The sequence below is a fragment of the Lytechinus variegatus genome, chromosome 2 (genome assembly GCF_018143015.1).
Source record: "Lytechinus variegatus isolate NC3 chromosome 2, Lvar_3.0, whole genome shotgun sequence".
Classification (NCBI taxonomy): domain Eukaryota; kingdom Metazoa; phylum Echinodermata; class Echinoidea; order Temnopleuroida; family Toxopneustidae; genus Lytechinus; species Lytechinus variegatus.
In genome coordinates, this window is record NC_054741.1 from 6,770,934 (window position 1) to 6,791,607 (window position 20,674).

At 35.6% G+C, this 20,674-nt stretch overlaps 1 long non-coding RNA gene across 5 annotated transcripts in view; it reads right to left on the reverse strand.

Annotated features, from left to right (window-relative positions):
- LOC121407173 overlaps positions 1-20,674 on the reverse strand; it is an 87,996-nt gene that overhangs the window by 64,879 nt on the left and 2,443 nt on the right. For 4 of the 5 annotated variants that reach the window (XR_005968875.1, XR_005968876.1, XR_005968874.1 and 1 more), the window contains exon 2: positions 15,272-15,314. This is a non-coding gene — a long non-coding RNA (uncharacterized LOC121407173). The remainder of the gene's footprint in view (positions 1-15,271; positions 15,315-20,674) is intronic. The other variant, XR_005968878.1, reaches the window with a different exon arrangement.

Sequence of the window (20,674 nt, forward strand, 5' to 3'; positions counted from 1 at the left end):
TCGCATGATGGAGTCGGTCTGAAACCATCTCATGTATCTACCTGAGATCGAGTGAGATTAAAGGGTTACTCTAATCTAGAAATAAGATGTTTTCGAAAGAAGCATAAAAAATAATGAGAAAAGAAAGAGATAAAATAGACCAAGCTGTGAAAAAAAAATGTGGAATTCAATAAAAAAATCTGCTTTTTCCATAAAATACTTGGAGGGCTACCCATGAATTGAAAAAAATGTGTGAATTATAAAAAATAGAGTGTGCAAAACCAATGACATAAGCAAATTGACGATTTTCTAACCAAAATTTAATCATGCACCTTAGCAAATTATTGATCATAGTATTTATTTATTTAGTTATATTTCAGCAGCATAGCTCCACCAGTAATGTAAATACTGTTTTACATGGAGCCCTGCACTAAATCATGTTAGACAAATATTTCATTAATTACATCTTAAGGGAGTGTACAAAGTCATATTTAAGCTGCATATCCAGACCACTTTCCTCTTGAGAAGGGATTACACAATAGACTAATTGAACACAAACTTGAATTTAACGTTTTTGAAAAACGTGTTTCTAGGATAAATACTGTAATGTAAATTGAGCACAGCATCATCGAACAATTGCAGGGGGCAGGAGTGCAGATTTCATGAAGTAGTGAATATTCTAGGGGTCATCCCTCTCACATTTTGTCAATCTAACCAAGAAGTGTTTGTGCTCTCCCAAGCCAGCAGAACAAGTGCTTGGAACAGCAAATCTGTCTGATTTAAATTTCACATCTTTAGACCCAATTCTTTTGCAGGGCCGTTTCGCCAGCACCGGTAAGGCGATATCTGGTCGTTGTTTCTCGTATTGTGGCTAACAAGTGTTTGAGCGGCATGACGCATTGCGGTAAGACGATCATGGCGCTGGTTTACGAAACGCTCTGAAGCACTGCATTCAAATTGAATGAGTTTGGGGTATCCAACACACAACCTCCTGCCGTTTACCTTACAAAGCTCATTTTCGTGCCGTGGTAACAAACCGATATGCAAATTTCACCGTAAACATTGACTCCCCTTGCGCTATCACTTTCCAGGATTGAATTGCTCCTTGTCGACTAGAAAGGAGGTGAAATAGGTGAAAAACGGGATGGAGTTTGGACACTGAATACTCTGTACACAGTTATCTTCTTCACAAACATTGTGTTACAATTTGCTCTGAGCAAGATCATTTCACCCTCGAAACAAGTCCTGTGCTAAAAACAGATTTTATTTAAAGTAGAGCAAGAAATTCAAACACAGCCTTCTCTCTCTCCAACCAAAACCACCTTAATCTCCCCAAACATAATTACTTGGTATGAAATTCGGTATCTACAAGACCTCTTTAAATTAACATTCAAATCTCTTGAAAGGGAATAAACTGAGGATACTTCATAGACATAAGTGAACAATCTCCTTAGACAAACTAATAGAAAATCATTGCGATGGGGGTGGGGGTGAAAAATGAAAAAAAGATCGGCATAAGTAGAAATTTCCACTAGCTCTTGAGAGTACTAATTGCAGCATTAGAATTCACCACACTCGATGGGATCAAAAACAAGTCTATGAAAGGTCTCTTGCATTGAGTTATTCAATGGTAACTGCTTTTAAGTGTCTTAAGTGATGTTTCAGCCCTAGCCAAGTACTTGCCTAATGGCACAATCCGTCTTCGACCCTAGCAGCTATCGGGGTCAGTCAAACTTCCTTTAAAGGTTTAATCCAATCGTGGAAACATTTCTTGAATATATAATGGTATGTTCCACTATCCATGATATCGTAAGAGAAATTAGGTACCTGTGAAAACTAAAATCAAATAAACCAGACAATAGCATACTGCATTTAAAGTAAGTTTTGCATGGTGGATAGTCTAATTTCAGATACTTTTATTTATTACAAATTATTAGGTGTGAGAGTTTATCTAAAAATTATTAAAGAATTTGAATGATTCTTTTTTTTCTTCAAGAAAACATTATTTTTCCAAACCAGACAATAACTTATATTCATATATCTTGTCTCAAGAAAGATGCAAATTTTAAATAGCTTACGTTTAAGTATTTCCTTTTATCAACGTTCAATTGTGTTATTGATGTCTTTCACTTTAGAACCACTGAAACATTGTTTCCAATTATTACTATTTTTGTAATGTTATAATCTGAAGAGATATGTAAATTTTATATCTTATCAGAAGTGGATTGTTATGGCCCAAGGTATTTGCCTCCAGACTCTGAAACAGAGGGTCATAGGTTCAATCCCAGCCATCACAGGATTATTCAGCAAGAAATTCTTCCAAATTTTGCCGCACTTGACCCAGGAGAGGTAAAGGGGGATACCTGGTAGGATTAATTCTTGAATGCACTGAACACTGCCGAAAAAGTGGCATCTCGAGCTAAAGCCAGGATGATAATAGTTCCTCTTTGTATCCTTTGGCAAAAAGTGCTCTATCAAAAATATATTGTACCACTTTAAATACACTCTCAATTTCACAGATTTAGAACCAGTCCTGATGGTAAGTAACCATTGACCAGTCAAACTGTGGATTTAGATATTCAAATCACAAAGATTTGAAAATAAAACCTTTGAGGTTTAAATATAGATCTTCTGTATCTGCTCTATCCAGAATCAAATATGCCACTGAACCACAGTAGACAGTGATTCGTATCAAATCCCAACAATGTTAATAATAGCATAAGGTTAGCAATGCTCCTTTAACTGCTTGGTCTTAAAAGTGAAAAGGGGGCAACAGATTGTTATTGAAGAGTAATTGAATTCAAGTGTAATTTTTTAATGCATTTAACCTTGTGTCTGAAATGCACTCGAATACTCTTTTACCCTACTATGAAATTAATAGAAATATGTGTTTTGTATATTTGACATTTTAATATGCGGTTCGGCAAAAGTATGAGATAAATCCTTTTAAGAATTCCTGATGAAAAGGGAATTTCAATATGCATTCAAATATAAACAAATGACTTTAAGCACTCACTGTTCACAAGATTGAAGTCATTTCTTTTTCAACTTCACTTTATTAATTTTCTCATGGGATTTCTTTCACTTTATGTTGTTACAGCCAATCTAAAAAGGTAAAGGGTCAAATATGTGCATAACATGATTATCATCTATATTATTCCAATCTCATAAGTGTGCAGTGGCTACACAATTTTGCTTTACGATTAATCTTTATGAAAATCCAATTTTGATTTATTTGGTAAGTATTTAGTAACCTCCCTCTGTAATGATTTTGATTTTTCTTAAAATAGCCTTTTGAGCACTAGTCTCACAAAATTAGTAATTCAATTTCGGGGGGGGGGGTGTTTTACAAAGATTTAAGTACCGGCAAGACTTAGAGTTGCACATAAATAAGATAAGCAATGCACAATCTTATTGATCAATATGCAGTAAAGCGCATCCTCTTGGCATGATGTGACCAATGTGGTAATGCCTTAAATACTGTATGCAACTAGGTATTTAAGTACAACTCTAAGTCATAGATAAATCTTTGTGAAACAACCCCCCCTGATATCAGAAAGCTACAAAGATTCTATCCTATCATCTCTAAATTATGCCATGCTTGAAATAGTGGTTTAAAGACAAATTCCAGTTTTGGTAACGATTTCAAAATGACTTTTTACAGAATATAATATAATGACCACCCAAGTGTCTGTTTGTATGAATAAAAAATATGTACCAAAGGATTCTGGAAGAAATTGTGTAATTGCTGAGAAATAAGCAAAATAAGCGCGGATTCGGTCACTTCCGTCGGGTCTTTATTCCAGCAATAATTATACACTGTCCCACATGTGCCTATCTGTTTGGGTGATCTTCAGTGTGAACGTTTTTTCAGCGTAGATTTCAAGATTTCACAAAGTTCAGTTTACATACCGGTAACTGTACCAGATCTAGATCCTCGATGATATTCTGACAATTAAGCCTGGTTTTACAGACTTTCTCATGAAATCAGTGTTTACTGCAACTACTGGCATTTCTCTTTAATGTAAAGATATATATAGAGAGAATTATTTTGATCAGGCACGTATTATGATATACCCAACATTGTAACTGTTATAGCTCATACATGTACTGACTTGTTATATTCTAGTAATGAATTGAGATAGTTACATTCACATTTGGGCAAAGAAAGTCCGACCCCCTAAATATGGGACCTTCATGAAATTTTCTGTCTCTGATTTCCGGTTCTTATAAGTCTGGAATATTGTCAAAAGACCATGACTTGGTCAGTTTCTAAAGTGAGGTAAAACTTGAGAAAAATGGGGGTCGGCCATACAAAAAGATTGATTATTTAATAGAATTGCCCATTTGTGGAATTTACCAAAGTCGATTCACCCTTATTTCGCACACATTCAGAGCCTAATTTGACATAAAAAGGGTGCTATTTATAATCATCATCATTATCTGAACTTGGAGAAAGGGATTCATACATGTAGAATCAGGATTGTGTTGTCTTTGATAAAATTTGATGAATTTGGTTCTGCAGAATTGCATTATTTATGTTCATAACCTGCTATCATTACGACTGACTTTGTCTAGTCACCTTTTGAAAGTTTTTTTTTAACTGTTTCGGGCAGATAACTCAAATTACGTTGATATCGTAAATCCCAGCTGATTCAGGTTTTGGTAAGTTTGACTGTATCTTGAATGAGATAACAGCAAGTAGGAAACGTTCAATAAGAAAGAGGATTCTTGTAACAATGATTGCCTCATCATGTCATATATCATGGAAACAGGGAAAGGCTCATAGCCTAAGATGAGTCACGCCTCAAAGTCAGATTTAATGAATCGCAAATGGGATAACTGTCGGGAGACAAGCAGCAGGACATTAATTCGAAACACTTAACCACCACGCCAGACTGTACGGCGCCAGACCGAAACACTTCAGTGTACCTTTCGCACCTCTCTCCCTCCCTCGTGGATCGGACAAATCGGGAGAAACAAAAATGTTTTTGTAGAATTCCCAGAGCTTTATTTAACATTCTATCTGATATTTGATGGGATCATCGGATCCATTCCTAACCAAGCACTTCGACAGGTCTTCCAGCCCCCCCCCCCCTTCTGCTTTTCTCTTACTCTCATTTGTCATTCATACATGTATCCTCTTCAGAGAACTCTGGCCGCCAGATGCTATGTCTGTGCATGATAGTTTTATAGCCAATGAGTTCAGTTAATAAAACAGTGAAAAGTTCTCTGCCATTGCCCAATATCCTTAGAAGATAAAAGTTTGAACAATATTCGGTCAAACAATTAAACTTAAGAAAGCTGCCTTTTTAAGTAACAAACGATGAATATCTCCAGGTGGTAGTTGCTATCAAAGGAAAGCAAAGGAGTGAGACAGAGGATTCTATAATATTTGCATCTATGACAGTTGTTCAGTGGAAAATACTAACATTAAGCCAATCGCAGCATTAATGAGCCGACTGTTCACATTAATTCATTAAAATACAAAGTTCTCTCAAGTTTTCATAATCCTGGACTATTGATAACCCCGTATTATCCTTAACCACAAACTGTCAATTTTTCCTTTTCACACAGGCCAAATTTGCTGCGTTATCCCGGCTACGGAAATGCTTACTTTTCTCCCGGGGGGCCACTTCCATTCACGAGTGGATACCATGCGCGACCATGGGGTCTCGAAAAGCACCCTAAATGCGTAATTTCTATATTCTGAAAATGCACCCCTAAGCAAGTATTGGCGTGTGAAACCCTACCCTTAACAAGTATTGGAAACAAAATCGTTCTTGGCAAATATTCCTTGAAATGAACCCCTAAACAAGTACAGGAATGTTTTATTGTTACGGGTCCTTCGGTCGTCGGCTTTACCTTATTTGGTTTAGTACGACCCCACCTTCTACACCTCGCGCAAATCGGACTCTAAACACGAAGTGTTGGGGCAAAAAGGACATCCTTTATAAAACATTTTAATTTTGTTTTATCATCCCCGCAAATTCGACCCTAAACACGTAATTTTCCGAGTGAAATAGATCCCTTTTTTAATTATTTTTGTGTTTTTGACACCCTTATCACGTTACATACGTAACGTGTCTTATCGTGAAAAAGACATCCTTTTTACGTGTTTTTTTGGTCGCGCATGGTATCCACTCGTCAATGTAAGTGGCCCCCCCGGGACTTTTCTCAAACTAAATTCAGTAGTCCCAGACTAGTGGTAGCAATTCATGAGCGCTTTAATGTATCTCAAATTGGACAACAGGGCTGGCTCCGTTGCCCTTAGATAGGGCAACATCAAGCACCGTCTTTGCTTGGCCGGGTTTCTTTTCTCACAGTGACTCTTAACCCTGGACTTTCATGCTTAACATCCCCAATGCTCTTTTAACCCTGCTATTTTGAAGGGCAAAATAATCCTGTACTATGTAGGGTGGGTACGGAAACTTTGCAAAATCGCTGTGAGAAGAAATTGGGCTAAGCTTAAGGCTAGATTATAGGATGGGCTAACTTGCCATTTAGCCCCACCTACATGTACATGTACAGTACAGGGTTAAGGACAATTTCACCTGTGAGAAAAGGGTACCAGTATTAACAGTAAAAAGCATGTATTTAGTGTCATGTGATCCAAGTACCTGTTCATTATTGAACTATTTCTTACTATTTCTTAAACAAAGTGCTTAAATAAGTTTAATAATTCACAAAATCTGCATAAACTATGGTGTCAGATCATAGATTCAAAACCACATTTGTGAATTTGGTCCAATGAGAGAAAGAGACAGGAAGAGAGAAAGACAGACAGATAGTTAGATAGAGAGAAAAGGAGGAAGTGAAATAGACAAAAAATGATAGAGTGAAGAGAAAGGGACACGAAGCAAGTTGAGTTATATCCTAATTTTGCAATACGGCGAGGCACCAATCCCATTATGGTGAATTTTTCAAAGAAACACTAGCACAAGTGACTCTGCATAAAAATAAGAAGTTGAAAATTGCCCTACATCTTCATGACGTCAACTCACTCGTCTAATACAAATAAAATCTGATATCCGCTCCCTCCCACTTAGGTCTTGCAATAATATCAAATATCATTGTGTAACCTGTCCCACTTAATTATATTTTTCTCTTTAATTCTTATTACTAATGCTATTGAACTATTCTTTACCCCATTTGTTTGAAATACATACTTCATTTGTCATCCCCTCTAAATCCTTTCCCTTCACTAATCTCCTTTAAAAGAGAATGAAATCCTTGGAGCAAGTTAGCTTGTGTGAAAGCAGAAAAATAAAAAAATAAGATTGACCAAAGTTTGAGTAAACTTGACAAACAATAAGAGCGTTTTGAGCATTTGAATATCAAGATCAATAGTGCCATGCAGATCCTCCTATTGGCAATACAACCAAGATCTGTGATGTCACACAACTCTTCTGACACTGAAAATAAACCCCAAAACATCTCTCTTTTTTCTCATTCTAATGATATGACAAACAATCCATCCACAATATAATGTTGTGAAACATCTATCACATGTCCTCTCATTCAATGATATTTATACTGATAGAGCAACATGGCTCTGCCCCTGCACTGTAGCTGCCGGCCCGCGATCAATTGGGCAAAATGAATTTTCGGAGTATTTCAGATTTCTTGTTCAAACAAAATATGGATTTTCACTTTTCTTCATTTTCATCTTTGATACGCCACTGATCTTGTATGACTATTATGAGGCACAGAATCAATGAGTAAAATATCTGTTTTCATTGCCTATTGGGCTCTTTCATCATCTGTTCAAAATGAAAGAAGATTATACTTTATTTAGACAAGACAATAAGATTACCATCAATGATTACCCTTGCTGCTTTTCCATTTTATCAGCTTTTCAGACATACAAATAATGAATGTTTATGAGTGCAATGGACAGAATACCTCATGAGATTGAAAGATGAAATGATCCACTGAACGACATGTCTGCAGTCTTGGTGCTCGCGTGCAATGGACAAAATCGTATGGATCCAAAATTGCACGGTTGATAACGTAAATGGGCTAAATGATCGGTGTCGAACATCTAATCAAATGACAAGGATCTATCTAGGTGTCATATACATCACATTATTATTAAAATTAACATCAAATACATATCCCACACGTACCTGTACATTCAATTCTATGATATTAAATCACGGAATTGCTGGTGATTGAATATGGCATGAAGTATGACAGGTCACAGCCCTGACAGGTCATGTTTATAATGTTTACCAGAATAATGTGTTGACTAACGAAATATATACTAGATATTTATGCTACTTGGTGAGCCCCCTATATCCTTCAAGTTTTGACACAATCTATAGACATTCATACAACATGCCTCAAATGTCAAAACCCTTGTTTCACCACAGATTGCATATTTCTTGGCAGGATGAACCAACAGTCATTATTTAAGCACTGTTAATTCTCCAGCATTCTGAGGAAATTGATCCGCATGGAAGAGGAAATGCACACGGAAATGGAATCCACCCTTCTTTCCTTTTCCATCTCCTAACGACGGAGCAAGCGCACTGGCCGTTAACATGAAATCTACCAGGGTCCAACACCACTTCACTGACATCTTGAGTGAACTCGACGATCACCGTGTTGTCTTAGTAGCTCCTGATTTAAAAGTCAAAGAGGTCATTACTGTGATCATCTGACAGTCAACGATCGTGCCAACTAAAGATCACGCGCCAAAGAGGAAAAAAAATCAAGATCATAGCGAAAAAAAACAACTTCTCAACAGTCACACAAAGATGAGAGATTGCAAGGCAGACGTTGACATTCTTGTACACGATCTTTCTTTTGCAGTTTGTTGACCGTCAAGTCCATCCCCCAAATAAGCAAGTGTGATACAGGAAATTTCATCAAAATTGAATGTAAAATAAGGACAATTTAAAAAATAACTTAATTTTTTCAAAACAATGGTGACTTGCAGTTGAGATAGCAGATGTCACACATTTAATTATCATCACAATGATGGAAAACACAAGTTTGATTAATTCATGAACATGATGAATTTACATTGTTCTAAGCTCTTGTGTTTCAATAGAGAGCATCCCATACATGCACTTTTTTCTAAAAAAATGAAAGTTATTTTAATTGTGCGGTGGATATATCACCAGACACATCACTTCACACCCCTTTCTATACAAAAAGTATTTTTGTATTCATCATTAAAAAATAATAATGATAAAACCGACATGCCTATATAGCGCATATCACTGCCAAATGCGTCCCTATGCGCTTTATTGGATATTAAAATATAGAGTTTATAAATTCATATTTATGGGTTATCATTAAAGTTTCACCAATATTAAAGCAATATTGACTGGCCTCGGGGCGATACGACATATATCGCCCAAACTAGATTTATATCGCCCGAGTCGTAGACGAGGGTGATATCAATTTAGTGAGGGCGATATATGTCCTTTCGCCCCCAGGCCAGTCAATATTGCTATTATTAACCAAATCAGACATCTAGAGCCAAATCGTTAAAATTTAGATATTTTAAATTTTTAGAATGAGAATCTAGTTTCTCATGTTGAGCAGACTGGGCTTCTGAACTTTACCATTGTGACGTAATTGAAATGACGCGTCCCTGGAAGTTGAGACAACGCTGGATACTGCGTCCCTAGGCCAGCTTACCATTATGACGTATAGCACTGCGCGGTTCAAGGACGCGTACAAAACGCGTAGAATACCCGGATGTTAGAGCTGCCTTTTATTGCCCGCCACATTTCCACGCATTTTCTCATTGACTTTCTTGAGCGGGCAATAAATTGGGCCCGTGGATAAACAATTGGAATTTTATTGACCGGCCATTCGATCCCAGTATTAAGCAGGCAACAATGTTTCAAAGTTGCCCTGCTCAGATGTCTGATACGGTTAATAATTTTCTTTATTTTTTTGCTTTTATTGGAACCAATTTTCATCTGGGTGAACTCCCTTATTAATGACCCATACGACTAGAGAAAAAGGGAATTTTACATGCTCATTCACAGATGAGTCGATGGATCAAGTAAATTTTCACACAGGAGCTTATAGTCAGGGAGTAAACTTTCCTCCATTCCTACTAGATCAGCATGAAACAGGCTCCCACAACGTCAGCACACAGAGAGAGACATTGTTAAAAATGTTTAGCCATTTATAGATCAAATCTAACACTATAAATTAAGAATGTCAGCTCATAACAATTCTCAATTTCATCACATTTTAAAAATTTCTGCCTCTTGGGGAATTTTTTTTACAATAGTGACATGTATCTCAAATTGATGTCACAAATGTATTCAGTTAAGAATTTCATTTCACAATTTGTGGAATTGTGGAACAATTTAGTAACATAATAACCAATAATTTGTAATAATTGGCATAAAGGGGAGTTTATCAATAACCTATGAATATGTTAACAAAAAAGCAATATTTGTTTCCAAACACACCTGCAATAATATGAAAAAAATCATGATTTACATAGGATACTATACCTTTCGAGCTTCATTCTTAAAATGGTTATACTTTTTAACTTCCTTCAGCATTTTTATCAACTTATATATAACTAATAAACAAAATCATGAAATAGCATCAATTATCACACATTTCCTGATAAGCATTACAATGATTCTGCTAAACTTTCCTCAAACAAGCAAGTCAGTGGCACTCAGAAGTTGTCAGGAGACCAACGACTTCTCCCAGATCAAAAATATTGAACATTCCATTTTGACTCCCACAGATTAATCAGCGAACATACCCAATTTGATGTGGAGATTTCCTCCAATATTCTGCATCTGTAATTCATTATTTCAAGTCATTTGCGGATACCACTACCCAAAAGAAGGAGTGCAATTTACCCCAATCAGCTCTCCATAAAAACTGATTGGATAAAGTATGGAAGGGGATTTTCTTTGTGCTTTGTGGCACTGTCGAAAAGTGGGTAGGTTTCAAAGTTTGTTGATGTCTTACGGGTTTATGGCATTCCATGGTAATGAAATATGCATTTGGGCCGTTTTCTTCTTGTAAGATATTTCAGCCCCCATTTCATAACCTACAGATAATTCACCCAACATTTCAAATAAACATCCTGTCAATTCTCACAGCTTATGCCAGTCCCACTTTCGAAACCGACTCCAGATTGACGTAAGCTATTATGATGGCCAATGACATTAATCGGTATTACTGTGACTGAGGTATTCTTATCAATCATCACTCTTATTAATGGTTCATGTAGAAAATAAAGATAAGCACAACATAAAGACCAAAGAGTAAAGCAATGTTTTGATTGATTGATTGATTGATTGATTGGTGGGGATTTTTTACCTGATTGCTAAGAATGAGGTAATGAGGTAAGAATAGTTAATGAGGATTAATGCCTTACCAAAGGGCACTAGCGCACCAAGTCCCCCACTCTACTGACTGAGCTATCGCACCTCCACTGTATCAAAATAAGTGGAATATTTTATGATTGAGACTTTTGAAATATCTGATAACTTTTTGCACGCACAGATTATAATTCAGTGAAATACTTCATTATGCATTATCAACAAACAAGAGCATGGCAGGCCCTTGAATATCTTCAGGGCACAATATTCCATTAAAGCACAAACGGGTAAAATCAAAGAGGATACAATATCCAAGGCCAATCAATTGCACATGCAAAGCCATGGTCTTGGTGGCCTTGGATCAGGAGAAAAATTACACAGGAACTCGAGGAAATTTTGCACCTGAAATGCCCAAAAGAGCCAAAAATCCCAGTGACTACAATGCTAAATCCTATCCAATGTTGCAGATTTAAGCTCAAGGTCCTGAAAAGTAACCCCTGAATATAGAAATTAAAAAAAATCCTGCCTGGGATTCAATTCAAGCCCTGGAAAGTGTCCTTTAGAAAAATGCACTCACCTGGCTTAAACTTAGAATGTGAAGAGGGGTTGCTAAAAGTCACTCTTCCATCACTGAACATTTCCTACTCTGATTTGGAGGAAGCTGTATAGTCGAAAACTAAAATGCCCCTTAATCCAGATACATAGCAAGCATACATACCACTTCCTCCACTACAAATGTCGAAAGAGAGTGGCTCCTTTTAAATGTCTTAAGAAAGAAAGGGACCACTTTTCGACGCTGGTAAAGGATGAATTTGATGAGTAATGATAATGACTGATATTACTTAAGATCAGCACTAAGACTTCATTTTGAAAGCCATTAGACCGGTCCCATTTTCAAAAGCAAAAAAAATATATATTCCCTTCTATTCATTATTGTAAAAAATGAATTGAAAGAAATTTCCTTAGGCAAATCCACTTTGTTTAATTCTTGGGGGACAAAATTTGAATAAACATTATCTAATAAAATACTCAAAATAAATATGTACTGTACTCAGTAAAAACCTTCAGAATTTCATCTTTTCAGTTTCACCTCCAATTTCAAATAAGTATTCATGTTTTGTTTCTATAATTTACTGTGGCCTAAATCCAGTCCAAGCAGTGGGGGGGGGTGATAGCAAAATATCAAGCTGAAAATAAAAAATCTAGGGGGCACCCCCACATCAAAGGCTATGCATACAGGAACTGGTATAAAATGTGTACGCAATCCAACTTTTGGTGATGACAGTTAAGGCCTACATGTATCACAATTTTTTATGGTTATTAATGGTTTTGTTGAGATTAGATATATAAACTAAAAATTACAGTTGGACAGACCAATTATATCGATATGCAAGCAAAATGAGCAAATGAAGAGTCAACATTTTTTCCATGAAAACTCACTGGTTAGAAGTGAGATGAGATTTTAAAAAGATGGGATCATGATTATTGGGAATAAGGGTGCCTTATGATATGAATCATATGCCATAACAGACCACAATAAAAACTCTCAAAACATGGAAATAGTGTAATGATGCAAATGAAAAGGAACATATTGTAGAAAGGACAGACATTAAATAATCTTTCACCCTTTGAACCCTAAAATTATTAGGGACAGTGACCCATACCCTGAATTATTTGCACGCATTAAAAGTCACACGTCTTCAGGCCGGTATTCCGGCCTATTGGGCATATGCGCATTCACTGGTAGGCCAAAATACAGGCCTATTGGGTTCAAAGGATTAAAGGTCCTATGAAATACAGCAAAGATGCTGATTTATTCGTTAGCTTAGTGGTTACTAATTACGATTCCATCAAAATTTTACCCGAAAAACATCCCACATCAGGTTCAAGGGCAATTTTATATTGAAAATTGAGCCAAATTCAACCCGCCCACAAAAATTCAGCCCGATTTGGTTTTGTATATATATAACGTGACAATTATGACGTCGGGGAGGAAGCTGCTGAGTGTTGCTGACGTTTGGAACGTGAAGTGCCTATTATGGTTGCACGTGTGGATTCAAAGTAAATAAATTGAATAGCTGGATGGAATATTCAGAACCTGAATCTTCAAAGTCTGAAGAATCAGACGCAGCTGATGACGATGCTGCAGCCATGATAAAAACCTCATAAAAATCTAAAAAATCTGTTAAGGATGAGCTCGGTCGAAACAGCAACTACACGAGGAATGTGTACACTAGGGGTCCGGCTGCACAGCTGGGAAAGCCTTCCTTCGATGACGTCACAATGATTGACAGGTCGATCGGTCGACTCTTTCGAAAATTTTAGTGGGCGTTCCCGTTGAAGTTCATTTCCATGGAATAACTCAACACCGGTTCGTCGTACACAGGAAACGATGGCAAAGTCGTATTTTTCAAGTAAAACTACTTAATAATAGATATGTATCTAGAAAACGATGGAATGGGTGTCATAGGACCTTTAAATTTATATTCAGAGATGATGCAAAATTCAAAATTCTGAATGAAATGTCTTGCACATTTTATATGTGATTAAATTGCCATATGTTAAAAGGCAATTATAAATCTCAGATATAATTTGATAAAATTTTTAAGATATGGGAGACATTGCTGTTTGTTTTTTATTGTTCGGCATTTATTTGATCAATGTCATCATTAACTCCTTGTAAACTTAACTTGAGAATGGGATAGGCCTATATTTGTACACATCACCTCCACTTCCACAAAGATGCGAGGATTTGATCCGCCCATTCACGCCAGTGTATCTAAAAGGGTGGTTGATCGGTTTATATTCCAAGTTATAACAATATTCAAAAGTCACTGGAATCATACAATTAATAAATGGACTCATCATTACCATAATACTGTGATACAGTCAATATAACAATTCAGGAAAGCAATTAAGTTAAACGTCAGAATTTGTCACAGCCAAAAAGATTTGCATTTTAAGAATGCAAAATTGAGCCAAATTAAGCACTTTCACAATATTCAAAGATAAATTCACCCATTAACAGTAGTAATAATTATTTAAAGATAGAAAAAAATATCTTTCTGTCCTGAAAAGTGTTGAAACGATTATAATACAGGCCATCACCCTCCCCTCTCCAACTAGTAGGCAGACATATCTCCCTTCCCCCAACCCCCCCCCCCAATTTTCGCTGATGTTAATTTCCTTGAATTCCTTTAGAATTTTTCTTTTTCTGGTGAACTCACCTTTAACTGATAAAAGCAAACTAATTTCCCTAAGATGCAAAGGCTCTGTTCAGGATTAATATCAGCCAAAAAAAAAAGAAAAGAAAATTGTATTAAAAGGGCAGCAAATTCAGTAGGGAAAAAAAAAACCCTCAAATATCAGCAATTTTCTACTTAATACAATCATCATTAGGCAAGTAAAAAAGGAGCAATACTGCAGATACACCCCCATCCCCCCCCCCCTGGATTTCATACAATATAAGATGTGAAATGTATGTACACCCCTACACTGCTTCATATACAATCATTGAAATGCTTCTCATTCTAGAAAAAAATGACAATAAACCAACTGCAGATCTATTTTGTTTCACCACCTTCGGGAGATAAAGAATGTGCCTGGTCAATTCTCAATCAGTGAGGGGGCTGTTCATCTCTCTCAACTGGTTAAAAAAATATATTATGGAGGAAAGGAACATGAACGAACAATTACAATGATGCATTTTGCCTCTTTCACTGGTAAAAAAAATGTAGAGGGTCTATTTAAGTTTCAAAAGTTGCTTTCAAAATGCAATTTAATTAGGCTGTTAGGCTTAGGATTCACCAATGCTGCAATTATCTTTTCTTATAGGAGACCTTCTGATACGTGTGTGTAGGGAGCATTACTCTGAAACTTACACTGCTGTTATGAAAATGAAGAAATATCTTTATATATTTCAAATCCTTTATTTAAAAAAATACAAATAATTGATTGCAAATCATACTTACGTACAAAAGAAACACATGTAGCTGAAAAATCTTGACAGCAATCCTGCAACAGCAAAAAAACATACTTTATTGTGTTAAATGTGTCAAAATATTACACCATCTTTGAGATGAGACAAGCATCAAACTACTGCTTAATGTACTTTTTTACATGACTTTTATTTCATGAGGTACATCAACTATACTCCTTTGTACTCCATTTGACTCTACTTAGGACAGCATGAATATCACCCCAACCAAAAAAGGAAATAACAATAATAGCAATAATAATAATACAAAAAATGAATAGTCATAATTATAATAACAATAATGATAACAATAATAATACATACAAAGGTAAATAAATAAATGAAGGATAAAAAATACATCATAAATGCATAACAATTTTTATTATTGTTGTTACTAATTTTATCATCATTGTATCTGTATTACTGACTGACACACAGGCAAACTTACTGACATACAGAATGACTGACAGACAAAATATCTGACAAACTGACAGACAGAATGACTGGCAGACAAAATATCTGACAAACTAACAGACAGAATGACTGACAGACAAAATATCTGACAAACTTACAGACAGAATGACTGACAGACAAAATATCTGACAAACTGACAGACAAAATATCTGACAAACTGACAGACAGAATGACTGGCAGACAAATAGGCTGAAAAATAGACAAACAGAAAGACTGGCAGACTGGCTGAATTTATACTAATTATTATAAATAAATACACGAATTTACAAACATCTAATGAAAGTTTAAAAGTGGATTATCGATCATGAAGTGGTCATCCAAGTTCTTCTATATGCATAAAAGTTAATACTAGTGATTATTCAGTAATTGGAAAAAAAAACCTCAGTAGACACAGGTCTCTTTCTATAAAGCAATGTTAGCAGATCTGTGTTGCCAATCTTAAGGTATTTTCAAAGACAAAACTTTTTTGACCTACATTTGTGATGATACCAATTAACATTGATAATTTCCATTTTCATTATTGGTAACTCATATCAAAATATATTATATCATTTTCAATCATAATTTTTTATCTTATACATGATCAGAGGTACATATAATTTCTCACAATGACAATCCAAATGTTCAGTTTCATCTATTTTACCAGTAATTTTAGGTCACATCAATTGTCTTTCTTTAACTGTTAGAAGGGATTTTCAAACTTGTAATATTACATCAGGTTATACAACATTGTTCAATAATGACATTTTTGATTTTCTGAGCTATACTCTTGAGTTTTTCTGTCTACTTTATATTAACATGTATTTCCTTTTATTTTCTATCACTTGCTTGTCCTCTTCAGCCGAATAAATTCTTTCCTATACCTCCTAGACTCTAAAAGGAGGTTAGAAATGAGCAAACCTAACTCTCCAAAGAAAAAAAAATCAACAAAACAAGATTCAGAGAATAAACTCAAATTTGTTCAGCATGCCTGCACTTGTACGCCCTAATGGTTTTCCCCCATTAATAAACTTTTGCATTTACATTACTCGCTCCATTATGGCAAACAATTTCATCACTGCCTGATCAAAAACATTGACAAGGGTTCCAATTTGCGATGCCATTTGCGGTCCCCACCAGTAATTTCCCTCCTTCCGGACAAAACAATATCTTCTTTATTTATCCACTTCATTCAGCTTTTCATCTCTTTTGCGGATCAATTTTCCCTCTCTTTTCCTTATTCTTTTATCCACTCCCTCTCTCCCTCCTCTCTCTACACTCCAGACTGTTCAATTTGTGAGGGGGCAAACTCAAAATTGGTAATTGTGTCACATTCTATTTGCCTGGGCATTAATCATCATCCGTGTAATCAGAATTCTCTACTGGATGTACCTTTCTACTTTATCCATTACAAATACAAAGCAAAATCCAATCCGCTACATAATCCCTCTTACAAACCCAAATGTTAAGTGTGTTCATAATTAATTGCAATTAAGCGGGAGAACACGCGAAAGAGGGAAATGATAATTTTATGATTATACTGCCAGTCAGTGAACTGCCATTGTAGAATACAGACTGCACTTTTATCAACTAATGAGAGTTTTGATTCTTAATTCAATCTCTCTCTCTTCGTAATTCTTCACCTTTCCCCCTAATCTCTCAAAAATGAAATACACAGACGTGAGCCTGATATTCAGAAATTGATGCACAAGTAACTGTTTTTGGCTAAACCTTGAATTTCCTAATTGGGTATTCATAACTTTGAGTCTACTGGCTCATGACATAATTGAATTAATTTACTTCAATCTGACTGTACTTTTCTAATATATTCTAAATAGGAAATCAAATTTTATAATCTATAATCTAAATAAATACTATGAGCAAATGAAAAATATTCCTTAAACAAATAACTAATGGGCTTTCAATCATTCCCACAGCAAAGAATTCTATTAGTATCCTTCAACCTTTTTTCTGTTTTAGAACATGAGCGAGGTTAATAAATGATATTTTGCAGTCTGTTAAAAACCACTTTCATTCTTTTTTCTGAATTTCTTTTCATTTTTATTCTGCTTGCACATTTTTTTCATATCTCCCTTTGATATCTTTATAGATTTTCTATACTTTAAATGCTTCGCGTTTCTACCATTTATATAAAAAATGTTTTCCTTAACAAATTTTTCATTCTTAAAATTTTTAAACTTATTATTTGCAAAAAGCTTATCGTTTTAATGTAGTTCCAAACCTAGGCGAGTATTCTGAAAATTATTTTATCTTGTTTGTTAAATTCAGTAGTCATAGTGATCAGAAATGAGAAATGCCATTTACTTTTGTGCTGTTACATGGGCGCATTACGCACATCAACCTACCACAAGTACTCCTTCAAAATCCTTACTATAATTTGCTTATCTTGAGTCACCCTTTGTCTCTAAATATATGTCCTCCCACCGATTTTTTACATCAGATTTCTGATTTTCTCAAAGCTAAAATTTTAGATAATTTTTTTTGTAAACATGGTATTTTTTAATGTGCATGGAGGCATTTGTGGATATGTTGCATTCTGTAACAGTTTTTTTTTTGTAGCAGCAGGGCCTGGGAGAACAGTTTTCGGAACTAGGATGCAAGCTAACTCGGCACTTCAGACAACTCGGCCCATTCAATCAGCAGCATAACTCAATTGGTAGCTCAACAAGCCCAAGTTCAACCCCATTCAAAGTTCATATTTATTAAATGTAAAATATTGTCAATATAAAATTAGCACCTGAATTACTTTCCTTTTTATAATTAAAATTACTCTCCTCCTTTTCCTACTTCACTCTATCCCCATGCAGTCTCTCAGTTGGGAGTGAGAAGAGAGCGAGCTTAATGATTTAAGATAGGAACAAAAATAGTTTTAAAAAAGGACAGCTGATAAGAACAAATTATACATTATTATCATGACAGACATTTCTACAATAAACTGGGATTCAAGATTGTAGGCAACAGCTATTGTATGTATGCAATGTGATTGAGCAAGAAGAATCCTGGAAATTGGTAGCCCCGGAAGTTGTACTTAAAGATAAATACCAGTTGTGGTAACAATCGTACGCGCACGTTGTGACCTCTACATGACCTTTCATGGCATGGAAAGTTGACCCTTGACCTCAAGTTGATGTGATGTAAATATGGTTGATGTTTTATAGTTGATAATGAAGATATGTTTGATAATGTGATTTTACAAAATGGCGTCTACATGACATCACAATGACCTTTTGACCTTGAACTCAAAATGGGGTGGGGTTGGGTTGGTTGGTTAATAATAATGAGAGAGGGTATTTATTATTAAAAGCACAAAATAACTAGCAAAGTTCTCTACGAGCTTTAAAATTACGGATAAACAAAATATACATTTAACAAAAATACAGTAATAATGATTCAATTAAAAATAATAAAAATAAAAAATAAAATGAAAATGAATACATTTTCACCGAATTTAGACTCTCCCAGAATGAAAGGCATTTTCTGTAGAGATCTGCGTTTTCAAATAACTTGTGAAAAGCTTAAGGTACATGAACTTACAATACATGTACATAGCCTGTGGCTATGATTTCATTTCTTCATTTCTTTAGCATAATTCATATGCAATCCAAGTGCACCTAACAGTCACAATCACACACAAACACTCACCTACACTAGTGATTCTAACCATGAAAAAAAAACTTTAAAATTATCTATTGTTTTTTAATTTATTATTTTTTGATCTGAATTCTCTTTTTCTCCATCTCTCTGTCTTTTTAAAATATTTTTATTTCATTCATTTATTTCGATTTTTTTTTTTTGGGGGGGGGGTCATTGTTCGTGAATCATCAAAGACGAAAAATAAATAAGCCCATGTGTGTGTGGTTGTAAAGGGGATAAGGAGCGAGGGTGTCAAAACACACTTAAATATTTAAATATCTGATTTAATTGTTTGAATAAGCCTATTACTTAGCATGCTATTCATGTACTAATTTAAAAAATTGCAGGAGCTGCACTTACTATAAAAAGATTTGCAATGTGGTTCACCATTATATTCTTCTTTTTTTGAATTGCCCATGGTTCCAGAAAATTCCCCCCAGTTCCTGTAAAAAGCCTGTGAGCCAGGGGCAATATTTTTTTTAAATCGCCGCTGGTCTGCAGTTACTTATTCCCAGGCTTGTCCGCGCATGGACTCGTTAAGGGTATCAGAAACATTGATTTCGGATTTTCAAGAAAAAGGGTGGTTTTGAAAGACTGGTCAATGGTCAATCGCGGGGTTCCCTGAGGTCATATTTTGGCAACAACTTGTTTAGGGGCCAAATTGTGCAAAAACGAAAAAATTGTTGAGGGGGTTATTTTGCAAACAAAGAAAAACTTGTTTAGAGGGTGTTTGGAAATTCCTTGGTCATGCGTGTGTACAGCGACATATTTGACTCCCCCCCCCCCCCCTGGGTAATTCTGGGTTTACTTTAGGGGCAAAAATTATTTGCACACAAAATTTAGCTTGCTAACTTAAGTTGTGTACGGTACATTGATTTAACGTCTTCCTATCCTGCAATACCTGCATAATTAGACCCCCCCCCCCTCCCCCACACATTGTTTGGCCTTAGACCAAAAGCTTCGGTCTCTGTTTATATGTTGGTTGTTCCGCTGAACTTTGTTGGCTCCTCTCACAAAATACAGAGACCAAATTTCTAGTACCACCTGTACAGGGGACTCAATTGCCATACGTTTGTGTATTATGTTCGGATGAAACAGGGAAGTGAACTGAAGTTGCACCACAGCCGAAGTAAGTCACTGTTTTTTCCTCTTTTAAAGGTCAAGTCCACCTCAGAAAAATGTTGATTTGAATCAATAGATTCAAATTTGATTTGAATCAATAGAGAAAAATCAGACAAGCACAATGCTGAAAATTTCATCAAAATCGGATGTAAAATAAGAAAGTTATGAC